The sequence below is a fragment of the Schistocerca serialis genome, chromosome 4 (assembly GCF_023864345.2).
Source record: "Schistocerca serialis cubense isolate TAMUIC-IGC-003099 chromosome 4, iqSchSeri2.2, whole genome shotgun sequence".
In the NCBI taxonomy this organism is placed as follows: Eukaryota; Metazoa; Arthropoda; class Insecta; order Orthoptera; family Acrididae; genus Schistocerca; species Schistocerca serialis.
Window position 1 is genome coordinate 206222492 of NC_064641.1, and position 16239 is coordinate 206238730.

Consider the following 16239-nt stretch of genomic DNA (forward strand, 5'->3'; position numbering starts at 1 on the left):
ATAGTTTAATGTTAGTCAGGGCCATTCTTTGGTAGGGAATTTTGAAGGTCAGATTGCGTTGCGCTAACAAAATATTGTGTGTCAGTTTAAGCACAGTCTTGTAGAATTGTTCAAAGGGGACGTTTCATATGGCGACCCTGCCAGGATACCTCACTGGAATCTTCTGATTTTTCTTGTAGTTTGTGTAATTAGTGTAGATGTTGTTTACTGCTAGCGCGTAATTGTAGAGAGAATCTCCTTTGTAGTTGTAGCCTTTCTTTGTTGTACAGTAAAACAGTTGTGGCATGCATGTAGATTTGCACCAAGTATTTCGCAGCTGCGCTGGCAATTAAGTAGACATTATTTCCATTGCTATGTTATTTTATTTTGCTCTTCAAATTGTGCTTTTCTGTGTTATCGTGTGAAATATTGTGACAATTATGGCGTGTGAAAAACGTAATACTAGGCTCCAAAGTAAACTGAGAAATGACAGTGAAGACGAAGGCAGTGTGTTAGCGCCGCAGAGTAATGAATTAACTAATGTTCAAAGTAGTAATTTGGTAATTGCGCATAGGGAAATGGAGCGGGCGGCAAACAATGGTGTAGACAGTGAAACAGGTAGTGAACAGGGAAGCGTTATCGATCGATTGGTCGGCAACAGCTCGCCTCAGGAATCGGGAATGACAGAACACAATATCGCAAATACTGTAGAGTCAGGTTTTGGGTCATCACCGTTTTCTCAAATAAGTCAAGACACATTTTCTGCTTGTCAAAATGTGAATGTTGCCGGTGCAAATGCACTGCCGAAAAGCGTAGAGAAACAGATTCCAGACACTAATACATTATTATTGCAATTAATGCAACAAATGGAACAAAATCAGAGACAAATGGGACAAAATCTTAAAAAGTTAGACACAATGGAACAACACCAGAGACAAACACAGCAACAGTTAGACACAATGGAACAACACCAGAGACAAACACAGCAACAGTTAGACGCAATGGAACAAAATCTTCACACCACGCTTGAACAAACACGTGAAGTTTTAACTACTGAGTTACATAACATTGAATCGAAATGTCAAAAAGTCTGTAATGACGTAAAAACACAAATTTGTGAGCATTTTCAACCTATTTTTTTGCGGCATGAAAATGTATTACAGAATCACGAAGCAGCCATAAAAGAACTGCAAACCATTGTTCATGAAAATCACGACACCTTGCAAGCTAAAATTGACTCAGTTGCATCTACCGATTCAGTTACGCAACTTGCAAAAACTCAGGAAAACTTAAAGGACACAGTAGATACTCTGAAACTTGGTTCAGAAAAACATACAGAGGAAATAATTTCACTATCGGATAAAGTAGCTGAACTTTCAGATCAGTTCACTAACTTATCTACAAAGGTAGATGATGATCTGAATGACACAAGACCTGTAGCCTTCACTGACACTGAAGAGTGCGAACAAATTAGGAAATTCAAACAAAATCAGAATCAGATTAATACGCAACACCAAAGAGAAATCCGGGAAGTACAAGATCAGCTGACACAGTTAATACAAGAATTACGTATTTCAGAGGATACTCGCGCCCCAATACGGGAAGAGGGACACAGAAATACGGAACAGCCACAAAATAATAACACAGGGCATTTCGGAAGTTATGAAAGAAATTGGCAATGTGCACCGAATTTTGAGATGGAACGGCCGACACGACCTGACAATGACCGATATGCGACTCGACGACATGATGATTTTGACTATAAGCTGTTCATTACAACACGTAAATTCAAAACATTTAAGAATTCTGGCAACGACATTCATCCACAAGCATGGCTCCATCAATTCTCTCATTGTTTTCCTCCCAACTGGTCATTGGAGCACAGATTAGAATTTATGTGTGGCTACTTAGAGAATGAACCAACTGTAAGAATGCGATCGGTAATTCACGATTGCCACAGTGAAGGAGAATTTTACCATGCCTTCCTCTCAGCATATTGGTCTCAAGCCACACAAGACCGCGTAAAACATGGCATCATAATGATGAAACATTTCGAACAATCTGAATTCTCCAGTCTTGTGAAATATTTTGAAGACATGTTGCACAAGAATCAGTACCTGTCAAACCCATACAGCCCCTCAGAACTCATCCGCATTTGCTTAATCAAATTACCTGAACATTTACGACATATTATTTTGGCAGGACGTTGCAAAGACGACATTGAAGCTTTTCAGGGACTGTTACAAGAACTGGAAAGTGACACTGACAATCGCGGAACACAGGAGCACAACAATTACAGTTCACATCAGTCGCAATTCCGCGATGAAAGAAATAATAACTGGACGCGACAAGGCTATTCTCACAACACAAATCGTGACCGAAACAGACACCACCCGTATTACAACCGTTGGCAGAGTAGTAATAATTACAGGGAAAGATCACCTCTCCGCGGTAGTGACTATCACAGAGACAATCAGAGAAACAGACAATTTGGGAACCAAAATAATTATTATCAAGGGAGACAGAATAACTTTAGACGCAACGGTCCAACGCGGAGTTACGATTCAGGGAGAAATTCTCCACCACATGACCGACAAACAAGAAACTATGTAAACTACCGACATAACGACAGACCTGAATTCCATCAGAACTGGCGAGCTTTAAACAGAGCTGGGCCCTCTCGGCAAGGCGAATTTGTGGAAGTTAGGTCTCCTAATCCCAATAACAACGTGCGCCAACAAAGAGACAGACAATGACTCGCACCGCAGGCAGCCGCGTGCGCCGGCTGGCTCAGAGAAAAATAACATAGACGCTAACCTTGAGAAAAATTCCAGTATTCTTTACCGACGTATACCGCATGACAATTGCATTCAAGTTCAAACTCTGAGTACTATGAAGAGTAAAGGTTTACACCAGATTTAACATGTAAAACCGCTTACTGAGAGATAATCTGCTTTTTAACTTTGTCTTTGCCATAAAACTTTTCACTTTACATTACTAGTATGCTTTGAAAGACTTAAGAATCTGTTAACATACAACAATGTTTGAAGTTAAATATCCAATCAAGAACCAAGAGAACTTATTTAAACAGAAATGACGAATGCATTGTTATAGTGAACAGACGTCACAGTGTTATTGTGTGTGTACATTCTTGCTTGTTTGTTGCACGATTACGTAACGACTATAAGGCTCACATACTTAGAACATTTACCAGTACTGCTAATGAGATTTTAATGCAACATTTTGGTTTATTTGAAAATACATTCTGAATTTAAAGTGCTTTCTGAGAGATACCAGATGACACAGAGGTTAGTTTATGTGACAGCTACACGATTTTATCACAACGCTACTAATGAGTGACAATTCACAATGTTGCTTTTGCAGTGTATGTGTTTTATATCTGCACAGTTTTCTGAATTCTTCTAGGAAGAAAAACATGTTTTAGTAGTAACTTTTGTGGTATAGCTACAATGAGACAGCCTCTCGTAGCACAACAATACGTTACAGCACAGTACGTTCTTCACCACAACAATAAGCGTAATAACTAAGATATCTATACGCAAAGCATTTCACTTTCGTTTACCATGAGGTAAGTACATTGTCTTCTGCAGAACTTAGTTTTCGGAGGACGATAACTACGACACTTCCACAGAGATTATCTTACAGCAAGACGCATATTTAGCGCTACAGGACACGCATTTGAGTGATTAATTTTGTACTTAAAACATTTATTTTTAAAGATATTTGAATTACAAAGAAAGTTTTCCGTGATACATTTCATTGCATTGCTGTAATCTGTAACACCTGAGGGTATAATTACATTAATCCTCAGGGGGGTACACACTTACTTTGTGTACCATGTGTGTGGCAACCACAAGGAACCCTAGCTAATATGGTATTTGCTTATACAACTTTACACATCGGTACCATATTTTTCTAACACTCAAATTACACAGCTATCTGATCATTTAACAGAGAAAGAAACTTTTTTTACTACATCTGTGACACATGTTTACGCAATTACACAGTTGGGTAACTTCACACTTATGAAACTGTATTTTGTCTGTACTTTGAGAAACGCTCATATTTTTCGGAATCATTGTGATACTATGAGAGCTTTGAATGACGTATTTCGTATGGGGTCATGATTTTTAAAGTACGTTTCAGGCAGATGACACTATTGATATGAGCAGAGAATTTTTTAGGTTTTGAAATTATTGGAGGAAGCTACGACGATTTTGAGATTTGACTGAAGTGTTATGATGTTATTATTATGACGACGATGTGTGTTATACTGTTGAGGTATGTTTATGATCAATAAGATGATGCTACCGTATATGAGGAATAAGAAGTATGTTGGAAACCAAGAATCGTACTTTAAGAGTTATTAAATGTGTGTAAATGTGTGACTGTATCACAATGCTGACGAATTTTTTTGGACACTGTTATATTCATAGGATTTTGTTTCTACACATTTGCAAAGTAAATTCTCGACCTGTGAAATTTTGTATATATGACTGTCACTGTAGCGGAAACTGCTGTCGTAAATATTTCCGTACGAAAGTTAAGTGACCACCTGCACATAATGCGTCGTGGGCACCCAGGTGTGTCAGACGCCTGGAGAACAAGCCATTAGTGTGAGTGCCTTGTCAGAAGCACAGGTAGAAAAAAAAAGAAAGGGAAGGCCATTGTCCGCGCTACTGACATCTCCTTGTTGAAAGCATACTGTGGAGCTCGTAATTTATGATATTTACTGAAATGCCTAATGAAACGATGAGAAACATTTCACAGCTATTGCCTTGCTAGTTAAGAAAAATGCCATATGGCTTGCTTTATGTATTTATTTACACATTTTGTTTAATATCAAGTTTCTAGCTGCACTGCAGCATTGGTTAAAATAAAATTTTATAGATGTACTAATATAAATATTTTCTGTCTACAGATCGAGTATATAATAATTTTTTTCAAAAAAATGAGGGAGCACAAAGCAACATTTACCTTCACAGCAACTGCATTCATAATTTTCTTTTCAAGTACTTGGTAATTTCTTTTGTAGAATAAATTGTGATGCATCACTCTAATGTTAAGATGTGACATAGGTATTAGACATGGCCATTTTAGTGTAATATTTTTTCTGCTTGCGCTATGTCATGTTTAGGTATAAGTTGCTGCTGTTTGCCAGGCATAGTGTTATTGAATTTGACTTTTGCTAATTTATACTGTAGCTTGCTTTGCAATTTTCCATTTTTTTCATTGCTGTTTATAATAATTGTTTTACGTGCTGCTGCATTGCCTCGTCCCTTAGTTTAGCATCTGAGCTCAGTAGATTTAAGTTAGCTTAAGAGGGGGTAGACTATATGAGAAACTGACTATGGAGAATAGGTAAAGAATGCATTGCGAAGTTATATAAAAAGGATTTGGGCCCAAATGAGTATTGTACAATCAGAAATAATTATTTTGAAAGAAATATGAACAGAATACAGAAAGCATGCTTGGATAAGATTTTTTTGGTGGAAGCAAAGGTTGAAATAAGACGAAAGATCTATAGAATGAAGTTTTGAGATGGACTGCAGTACCAAATGTTACACTGAAAACGAACCCTGTCCTTTCCTTTTGTGTTATCCCAGTACGTGTTTGTGTACCCTTGTGTATTTGTTTTCTTCCTGTCTCTGTGTAGTTTCATAGAATTTTTTTTCTCTTTTAATATTAAGCTACATTCACTATGATGAGGAATACTGTTATCCTCAAATATAATTGGCATTAATAATATGTTATTTACTTTGTAAAGATGTTAGACATTATTCATTCTGTTTAAATGCTCATGTGTGAAGTTGATGTTTCAATAATTATTCTGATCTTCTATGTATGTACTCATGTCATAATTCCTGTAACACTGACGTATATGTCTATTTCTATTCTTTTGTAAAGCCCCTATTACTACAAATGTTATCTATATTGTTATGTTCTTTAATGATGTATTTTGTACCTTTGTAATTGTATTTTCATGTTGTAAATTTATAAAATTGTAATTGACACCAGTTCATCTTATTATTAACTTGTAAGTTACATTTCACTGCACACGTTTCTGTTGGTCATAGTATATGGACAATATGTGAGAAGTAGGGACTGTTAGTGTTTGCACGTGTGTTAATAATTCAGCAAGGGACTGGATAACAGCATTGCTGGTTCTAAGGACAATTCCAAAAACTTTGTGAGTGCACAAGTGGTGGTTTATGGACTTGCTATATTCTCCGCAAGACTCTTCGATGGTGAATGTGCACCTGCACAATCGCAACAGATGGCTGCTGGTCATCTCTACAAGGACTACAGTGGGTCTACATCTTTGATGATCCATCAATACCATTATTTCTACAAGGACTGCAGTGGGTCTGCGCCTCTGGTGGCCCACCAATACCATTATCTCTACAAGGACTACAGTGGGTCTGCTCTGTGATGACCTACCAATATTCATCAAAACTTCGACTGACTCTGCAGTGGGTTTGCTCTGTTGTGACCCAATACTTGTCTGCATGTCGAGAGTCAGCACTGTCTTTCCGTTGGAAGGACAACACTACTTCTTCAAGACTGCATGGAAATCCACTACTTCCGTGTGCATTTTCTTCTACTGCTCAGACTTTGAGAAAAACACTATATTTTACCGTAATGAATGATCAGGACTGTCTTTATGGACTGTGACAAAATTTTAGCTTTTGACCAACGTTGTATCCATTAGTGTGTGCATTTTATATCTTTGTTACTGTAATTGTGAAAAATTTTTGTCAAATCTGTATTGGCCAGTGCCCAACACCATTTGTAAAAATTTTTTGTGGGGAGCATGGGGGCTATGTAAGTAGGCTGTTTATGTTTTCTTTATGTAAGTAGGCTGTTTAGGTTTTTTTATTGGTAACGCCACCTCTGTATGAAAATCACTGGCTGTGCTGTGTGCAGTCTGTGGGTAGTTTGCATTGTTGTCTGCCATTGTAGTGTTGGGCAGAGGCAGCTGGCTGTGAACAGCGCGTAGCGTTGCGCAGTTGGAGGTGAGCCGCCAGCAGTGGTGGATGTGGGGAGAGAGATGGCGGAGTTTTGAAATTTTTCATGAACTGCTATATTTATACATGATGATATCAAGGTAAATACATTGTTTGTTCTCTATTAATATCTTTCATTTGCTAACTATCCCTATCAGTAGTTAGTGCCTTCCATAGTTTGAATCTTTTATTTAGCTGGCAGTAGTGGCGCTCGCTGTATTGCAGTAGCTTGAGCAGCGAAGATTATTGTGAGGTAAGTGATTTGTGAAAGGTATAGTTTAATGTTAGTCAGGGCCATTCTTTGGTAGGGAATTTTGAAGGTCAGATTGCGTTGCGCTAACAAAATATTGTGTGTCAGTTTAAGCACAGTCTTGTAGAATTGTTCAAAGGGGACGTTTCACAATCTGGACCACCACCTCTCAAGGTCTCGCTGTGTGGTGGTACAACATGCAGTGTGTGGTTTTCATGAGCAATAGAAAGGTCGGAAACGATGTTTGTGTTGACCTCTATTCCAATTTTCTGAACAGGTTCCGGAACTCTCGGAACCGAGGTGATGTGAAACTTTTTTTTATGTTTGTTATAGTTATGAGACAAAAGATTCGTTCGTTACAAACTCTTTGCATAAAGTCCCTTGTTACTTTGCATATAATACTCTATTCCGTTGGCTCTTATTATTCTTTTATTTGATTTCCTTAAAATGGGAATTCGTGATTTTATATGAAATATGGGAATTGTTCATGGTCTGTTCGAATAAATTTTAGTTTAAAAAAAGACCAGATATGAAACGAGGCATTACACATCCCATCTCTTGAATTTTTCTGCTCACAGACATTTCAGTTCTATATTAATTGAAGTAAGAGAGAACATGTAATGGATACAGAATACTAACAAATGTTCCCAGAGCTATTCCTCATAAAATCTCAGAATTGTTTCCCCATTCGCTGTTATTCTCACTGCAACTGAAAATACCAAATTACCCTAGCGTCCAAAAGCTTCCAGTAAAGCTGTATCTTCGGTTCGTGATGTTTTTCACACATTATCAGTCAATGTCAAGATCTACCAAAAGGATAATATAGAAAGTACTCGTGTGTATCTGAAGTTAGCTGGATGGCAGAAAAACAATACGTGAAAATCTCATATAAACTAAACTCTTCCACTCAACTGCATTGGAGGCAGTAGGTAGTTATTATAAAGTGTTAGTGTGATTTCAATTAGTTGACATCTAACGTTTTAAGATGGAAGTTGTGACGTTGTCACGCCAACTGCTGTCTGCAGTTAGCCACCACACTAGGCCGTCGCTCTCCGCGGCTGTGCAAATCATTTTTTGTCGCCTACGAAAACCATGGGAGAGTCTGATTCTTTAAAAAGAGACGTGAAATTTTATTAGGTTAGTGCATGGAGCGTTTTTGTTTTGCAAGTTGGTATTCCAGATGACATGGGTTTCTTTGTCAATTGTCATTGTTCACTGTTGCTGTCTGACATTACATTTGGTCCTTTTGTCATTTGGAGATAGTGATTGGGGCTGTCGACGCTAGAAAACGGAGTGCCAAATGGAGGAATCGGAACATTCTGTCATGTTCTGCTGTTTTAGTTGAATAGAGGGATGACAGCAGCGGAAGCAGCCAGAAACATTTTCGCCGCGTGTGCGGATAATGCCTTGGACAGAGCACGTCCACCTCGTTTTAAGGAGCATCGTTTTGATGTTAGTGACTCTCCACGTTCAGGAAGACCTTCGAGGTTTAATGAAGATTGTTTAAACGCATTAATCCTCAATGATCCACGTAGTTGTATTCGAGAACTGACAAATGTGATTAACTGTGATCGTCCCACCACAGCGAGACATCTGCCTGCAGTGGGGAAGGTTCAAAAATCAGGTGTATGGTGTTGCACGCTCTAAGTCAAAATCGCAAAAATCAGCGGGTAGCCGTATCTTCATCTCTGCGTGCCTGTCATGACTTGGCTCGTGAATAACACCGATTATTCTTATCCCATATCATTACTGGTGACGAGAAATAGTGTCTTTATGCTAACATAAGGAAAATAAAGGGATGGCTGAGCCCAAACAAAGCAGCAGATCTCCGTACAAAGACCTGCGCGCATCCACAAAAGATAATATTACACATCCGGTGGACCAGCGACAGTGTGGTGTACTATGAACTGCTTGCCCGAAATGTATCCATCAGTGCTGCCATTTATTGTGAAGAACTGAGGCGTCCTGCAGATGCAATCCAAAAACAATGACCAATAAGACTGCGTGATGTGATGCTACTCCACGATAAGGCCCGCGCGCATTCTGCTAGACTGACAAAAAACACTACACAGTAGTTCGCTGGGAAATCATTCCGCACCCACGTTGTTCACCTTTTCTTGCGTTCTCAGATTTTCGCCTTTTCCGCTCTCTGTCGAACAACCTTCAAGGTACTTCCTTTCCTGATGAAAATGCGCTCCCAATATGGCACGACGAGTTCTTCGCCTCAAAACCACGTGATTTCTACAGTCGCGGGATCGAAAAGTTACCCCAGTGTTGCCAAACTGTTGTAAATAGTGAACGAGAATATATTATTGATAACTAAAGTTTCTGTTACGTGCATCTATTGTGTTTATTAATCTTATGGCAAAACACTTTGAAGTAAGCCCCAACCCAAAATATTACCTTACAGGTTCAAACTTATAGCCTTAACCGTCATATCGTGGCAACTATGGAACACACTGAAACCGGTTTTCTTTTAAATGCATACATACATTCATACATTAATCCTTGTTCCATAGATCATGAATACAAAAAAATGGTTCAAATGGCTCTGAGCACTATGGGACTTAACATCTATCTAGAACTTAGAACTACTTAAACCTAACTAACCTAAGGACAGCACACAACACCCAGCCATCCCGAGGCAGAGAAAATCCCTGACCCCGCCGGGAATCGAACCCGGGAACCCGGGCGTGGGAAGCGAGAACGCTACCGCACGACCACGAGATGCGGACCCATGAATACATTTCGTAATGATGTGGAAAGTGTCACTTTAACATAAGTTTTCTTTACACAAAATATTTAACTAATTATTATTTTTTTTACAGTTACTACTTCATATCTAAGAATTCATCTATTGAGTAGAAGGAGTTGTCACTCAGAAATTCTTTTAATTTGCTTTTAAACGTTGCTTGGCTATCTGTCAGACTTTTAATACTATTTGGCAAATGACCAAAAATTGTTGTGGCTGCATAATTCACCCCTTTCTGTGCCAAAGTGAGATTTAATCCAGAATAGTGAATATCATCCTTTCTTCAAGTGTTGTAACTATGCACTTCGCTATTATTTTTGAATTGGGGTGGGTTATTAATGACAAATTTCATAAGTGAATATATGTATTGCAAAGGTACTGTGAACATCCCGAGTTCCTTAAACAAATGTCTGCAAGGTGATCTTGGGTGGGCTCCAGCTTTTATTCTCATTACACGCTTTTGTGCAATGAATACTTTTTCTCTTATGACGAATTGCCCCAAAATATGATCCCATATGAAAGCAGTGAATGAAAATAGGCATAGTAGGCTAATTTACTGATATGTTTACCACCAAAATTTGCAATAACCCTAATAGCATAAGTAGCTGAACCTAACCGTTTCAGCAGATCATCTATGTGTTTCTTCCAATTCAATTTCTCATCAATGCACACACCCAGAAATTTTGAGTATACTACCTAAGCAACAGACTTCTGTTCGTAGTCTATATTTATCAATGGTGTTATGCCATTTATTGTACAGAATTGTATCAACTGTGTTTTCTCAAAATTTAGTGAGAGTCCATTTGCAGAGAACAACTTAATAATTTTCTGAAAGACATTATTTGCAATTTCCTCAGCTGATTCTTGCTTCTTGGGTGTGATTACTATACTTGTATCATCAGCAAAAAGAACTAACTTTGCATCTTCATGAATACAGAGTGGCAAGTCGTTAATATGTATTAAGAACAATAAAGACCGTTTCACACCGCGGTCACACTATGTCACGTTACGTAACGTGACAGATGTGCAGTTCACACTGCTACCGACGTCTGTCAGATACTGAGACATTGTTTCTGCTCTGTCAGTCAGTTCAGTTGAAGCAGGTAACATGGCAAGTGGTTCGTAGTGCGATAGCTCGTTCACTAAGAATCTGCCTTGGTTGCATGACGGCGGTAGTTATTCGAGTAGTGAAGAGGAACTAATGCTGTTGTACTCGGTTACAAACCGAACGCACTGGGTGCACCCCATCAACCAAAGAGGTGAACAGTGCGGCGAGTATCATCATCTGATGGAGGATTTTGAGCTAGATGATGACAGATTCAGAACATACTTTCGGCTATCTAAACCTGAGTTTGAAGAGATCTTAACATTGATAAGTAACGATATTAGTAAAAAAGACACCAACTACAGGACATGTATTTCCAACAGAGAAAGATTTTATTGTAGGTGGTTTATAATTTTGGTAAAATTTATTTGAAACATATAAACAAAAATGTATTACTTTTGAAAATTAGTAAGCATTTATTCTGTTTAAAAATTATGTACATTTAGCTGAATCTGTACTTTAATTACGCACCTTACAACTTAATAATCGAGAAGGAATCGGCTCCAACGATTCACATTGTGTGAATGGGGCAAAATCCGATACGACCGCCTCTACCACTCACTCGTAACCAGAACGATGAAAACTATTTACTGTTCGACTGAAATCGTTTTTATATAATTAAAGAGTACAATATTTGGTCGAAGAAAACATACATTACATTATTGAAATTAGCATAATGTGCAAAGTTACTGAGAAATTAGAGAGTTTCAAAAGTGGTGGTGTTATCACTCAAATAAGAGATACGATGCATGTTCGAAGAGCTGGATGAAGGAGAGAGGCAGGATGGAGAAAATTGAATGATGTGGTTCATTTGATGGTTCTTGAACAGCTTGTGACGCTAGGCGCGAAGAGCGCCAATGGTCTTCCTCTGCTTTTGAGATTGACGGCATCCGTTCTAGTTTTATCCGTGGTTGCAAAAACGAGGGAGCAAACGAGTGGACTTGCAAGCACTGGCGAAAAATAAGTCCAAGTCATCAGCTTTTGGTGCACTTCTTTTGGCTCTCTGTTTTTCTTGCAAATAATTAATTAATCGTCCACATTTCTGGGGTGACGGTTACGGGATTCACCTGGTGTTGACGCATTAGTAGAGGGAAGGGGGCTAGTCTCTTCATTCTCGTCTATATCAGTAATGCTTTCATCTCCTGGAGTGAGAGGACGCTCGCAGTCAGGGACTGTTCCCCCAACAACACTTTGGTCCATTGGAGGAATATTAGTGTCACACCTGCAACACACAAAAACAAAGACGTAGTACAACGGTGATATCACATGCAGAAACATAATTAATATCAATAACTAAAGGAGAGCTAAATTTCAAAACTTAATGTGTATACGTTTTAATTAATAATTACAATGTATGTAATAGTTTATGTCTTACAACTCGTATTTACGGGTTGGTAAATAAATATACAAGACAATCGTGTTTGATCAATCCCACCGGTCATCATCAGGCCTAAGAATGGCAGAAACAAAACGGCGTCACTGCTTAAATACTATTGGCTACCAGAAGTTCCAGATACAAATTACGATAGGTGCCACCGGGTTCAATTCTGTTGTTTCTTGTTGTTAGTATTTAATCAGTGTTGCCACATTGATTCTGCCGATCATGTGCCTCATGATGACCGATGTGATTAGTCGAAATCGAATGCCTTTTATGTATGTTTACTGTCTTGTATGTACGTGCAGTATAACTGTAAGTATATTTTAATTGCTATAAGACGTAAAGTGTTGCATATGTTGTAATGTCAACAACACCTCTCATGTTACTGGAACATTGTCCCTTAAAAACGAGAACCACAGTCTTCCCCCATCCCCACCACCTTTAGATTGAAAAATATTTGCATATATACTTGACAATGTATAAATATCTTTACTTCCTATGTTTCATTGTTGTAACGAGGAACTCCATTTGTTGTTCGTATTTCCATGGCTTGCATTTTGTAGCTGATTGGCTTCTTCTGGAAGAGAGCTTGGCGGTGGCGGTCACGTAATTTCCTCCATTCCTCTTTCAAATTCGCTTCTGTAAAAATAAACACAATTTAAGTGTTGGCTATGTTTTTTTCAGATTCTTGTCTACAGTACATACACTTACAACAATCAGCTTCAGCTACAGAATTGGAGTTAGTACTGTGTCAAAAATAATTGAAGAAGTGTCATGCTTTATGGAAGAACCTGCAACCTCTATACATGCCAACTCCACACGAAAACATGTGGCGAAACATTGAAGAAGGCTTCCGTTTCAGATGGGATTTTCCCCATTGCATAGGAACCATTGATGGCAAACATGTACAGGTACAAGCTCCCCCGAACTCTGGATCAAACTTTTTTAATTACAAAAAATACTACTCTTCTGTCCTTTTGGGACTGGTTGATTCAGAATACAAGTTCATCGCTATAGATTGTGGTGCCTATGGAAAAGAATCTGACAGCAGTATTTTTGTTGAGAGTGTATTAGGGAAAAGACTAAGCAACTATGCTATGGCAGTACCTCCTGATGAACCATTATTTGAGGAAAACTTCAATGCTCCTTATGTGATTGTGGGTGATGAAGGTTTTCCCCTTAAACATTTCTTGCTTTGTCCATTTGAGAGGTGGCAGAAGCCCCCTCTCATATTTCTATCTTACTCTGAGTAATTCGATTTTCCTCTCTAATTGCATGCGGTGAAAAGTTGCTATTCCTTCACACACGGACTTCCCACGCAGCGTCTCTCGTCACTCAGGTGGTCCGGTGACAGGCGGGCACTGCTGATCTTGAAAGGGTTAAGCCGACGGGTGTGAGGGAGTCGAGTGAATGCTTTCCAAACGTCGACATTTTCAGTAGAACGGCGGAGACACGCCCACAGGGGCCTGAAGGAGCGGCTGGGCTAGAGATTCCGTTACTTCGCAGAAACTTAGCGAAAACATTTTCTGGCGGGCTACCAGCGAGGCGTGGAAATGACTTGTGTCCCCAGGCAGTCTTGGCGGGCAAATTCCCGCGTTTTCTGCCAAATCGTAACTGTGATTGGTTTGCTCAGGACATAGCTCTGTGACGTAGCAAAATCGGCGCAGAAATTGGCGCCAAGAATCTCCATTGGTGGAATGGTAGTGCTTCAGCAATAGAGTGGAATTTTCCGCCGGTTTTCGAGTTGCTGATTGGAACGATTAACCACGGCCACTGTCGTTGGGGCGGAAATGTTCTGTGTTCGGTTTGTACGGGTGCTCTTGTGGTAGTCGGCTCTCGCCTTTCAGTCGGAGTAGGTTACAAGACTGAGCTCTCGCTGCTCTGGACAGCCTGCCTTCCGTTGGCTGTCTAATATACTTTTATTTGATTGTAACTGTTTAACGAAGTTGCTGAAGTTTCGACTTCAACGTAACTTTCCGAGTACAGTTGGCAATTGAGCGTTCTGCGTACAAGCGGCCTATGTTGTCTGTCTTGGGCAGTTTTGGCTAAAGTTGACTGTATCGGAGTTACTGTGTGACTTCGCTTGTTAAAATCAATCACTGTACCGTCAGTGATTGTGTGGCGAGCCTTCTTCGTCTCCCTCAGAGGCGCATTTGTATTGACAGGAAGTCTTTAGTCTGGAACAACCAGACCAGGACAATTTGTTTCGGGCTACACTCGCGACATTATCACCACCATGACGGGACGTCGAAGCAACCAGCCATCGTTTGTGGTTCGCCAGATCGTGTCCTTGCAGTTAAGAAGACAGCTTGGTAATGTATGTCCGCAGCACAGGCAGATTAGGGAATTTGCACTGTGATAATCAGAGCTCAGCAGAGCGCGCCTGTTCGTCTTTTTCTAACTTTGTTCTGCCTTTGGTGTTCATTGTCTGAGTTCTCACTACTGTAGCAGCGATTAATGTTGGGTTGGTTGTGTGTTTCTCTTAAAGTTTTGAGTTGCAAGGAATTGGCTCCACATTACACTTCATCATAAATGTCACAATCTAGTTTAGGGACAACTTCACTTTCACAGCATTTATTTGAGTATCCAATTTGAGGCAATTTGATGTATTGTAAATGTTTCATGTGTTTTGTTTATTATTTTGATTTTAGTCATATTAAACCATGTTATTTTGGACAGAACTTTCATTCTGTTAATCGGTAGAGCAACCCTTTCATTTCTCACTACGGTAATGGAATTTTCCTTTATTTAACTTATTTATCAAATTAAATTATTGCAGGTGCCAAACTCTTTTCTACTCCACTTGCAGGGTCGATTACAGTCAGTTCGCGTTTCTTTTTAATCCATGTGCAACAGCAAAAGTCGGAGTTAGAATAGGGGGGGGGGGGCTTAGAGCATCTTTTATATATGAAGATTCTAGAAGAATTTAGTGTTAAATACACTGCTAGCCCCAGCACCTCGCATAAAATGGCGACCCTTTGCCTCGGATCTTTCCTGTGAATCGCTGATAAACAAGCAGTATTATCGGTAGGAATACTCAAAATTTTTTTTACTTAATTTTTTATTGATTAATACCCAAGTTTTTTCTGGTACTTCTGCGTTTAGTTTTTAAGTAGCGGCGCATTATTACAGTTTTTGTTTCAGTGTATATATTTTTTGTTTGTTCATTGTTTTTTGTGTTTCTTTGATGTGGTGTCTGTACCACATCACACTTTGTCGGGTTTGTGTGCGGTTTCTGTGCCACAACAAATCGTGCATGTAATTACAGCGTTGGAACGGCGTTGTTGAAATTTTATGTCTATGTGTAAAAATATAGGGAGTCGATTATTTTATCGTGCATTTTAGATAAATTTGTTTTTCATGAATGATCACGAGAAGTAAGGCACGACTATTAGCGAGGGAAGCTAAAACAAAAGAGGATAGCATAATGGATAAAGGGCAGGTTACTGATGGGGATAGGTTCGGAGATGAGATGGGCACAGTTTTAGCAGGGCGTGGCGACAGGGTCATTGATGAGGAAGGTGATTTGGATGCGATCTTACAGCAACGTTGCGTCCGTGATTATGATAGTGAGGTAGAGGATGAAATAGAGACAGGCACACAGGTCGAGACGGTAGCAGAAGTTTATTGTGCAACGAACGAGAGCAGACAGAGGCCAGCTCGGTCACGTCAGAGCTCTAGCACCCAGGTGTCCAGAGTTACACCGCCCGTGTGTGACGAGGATCAAAAAGATGACATTAACCTAAT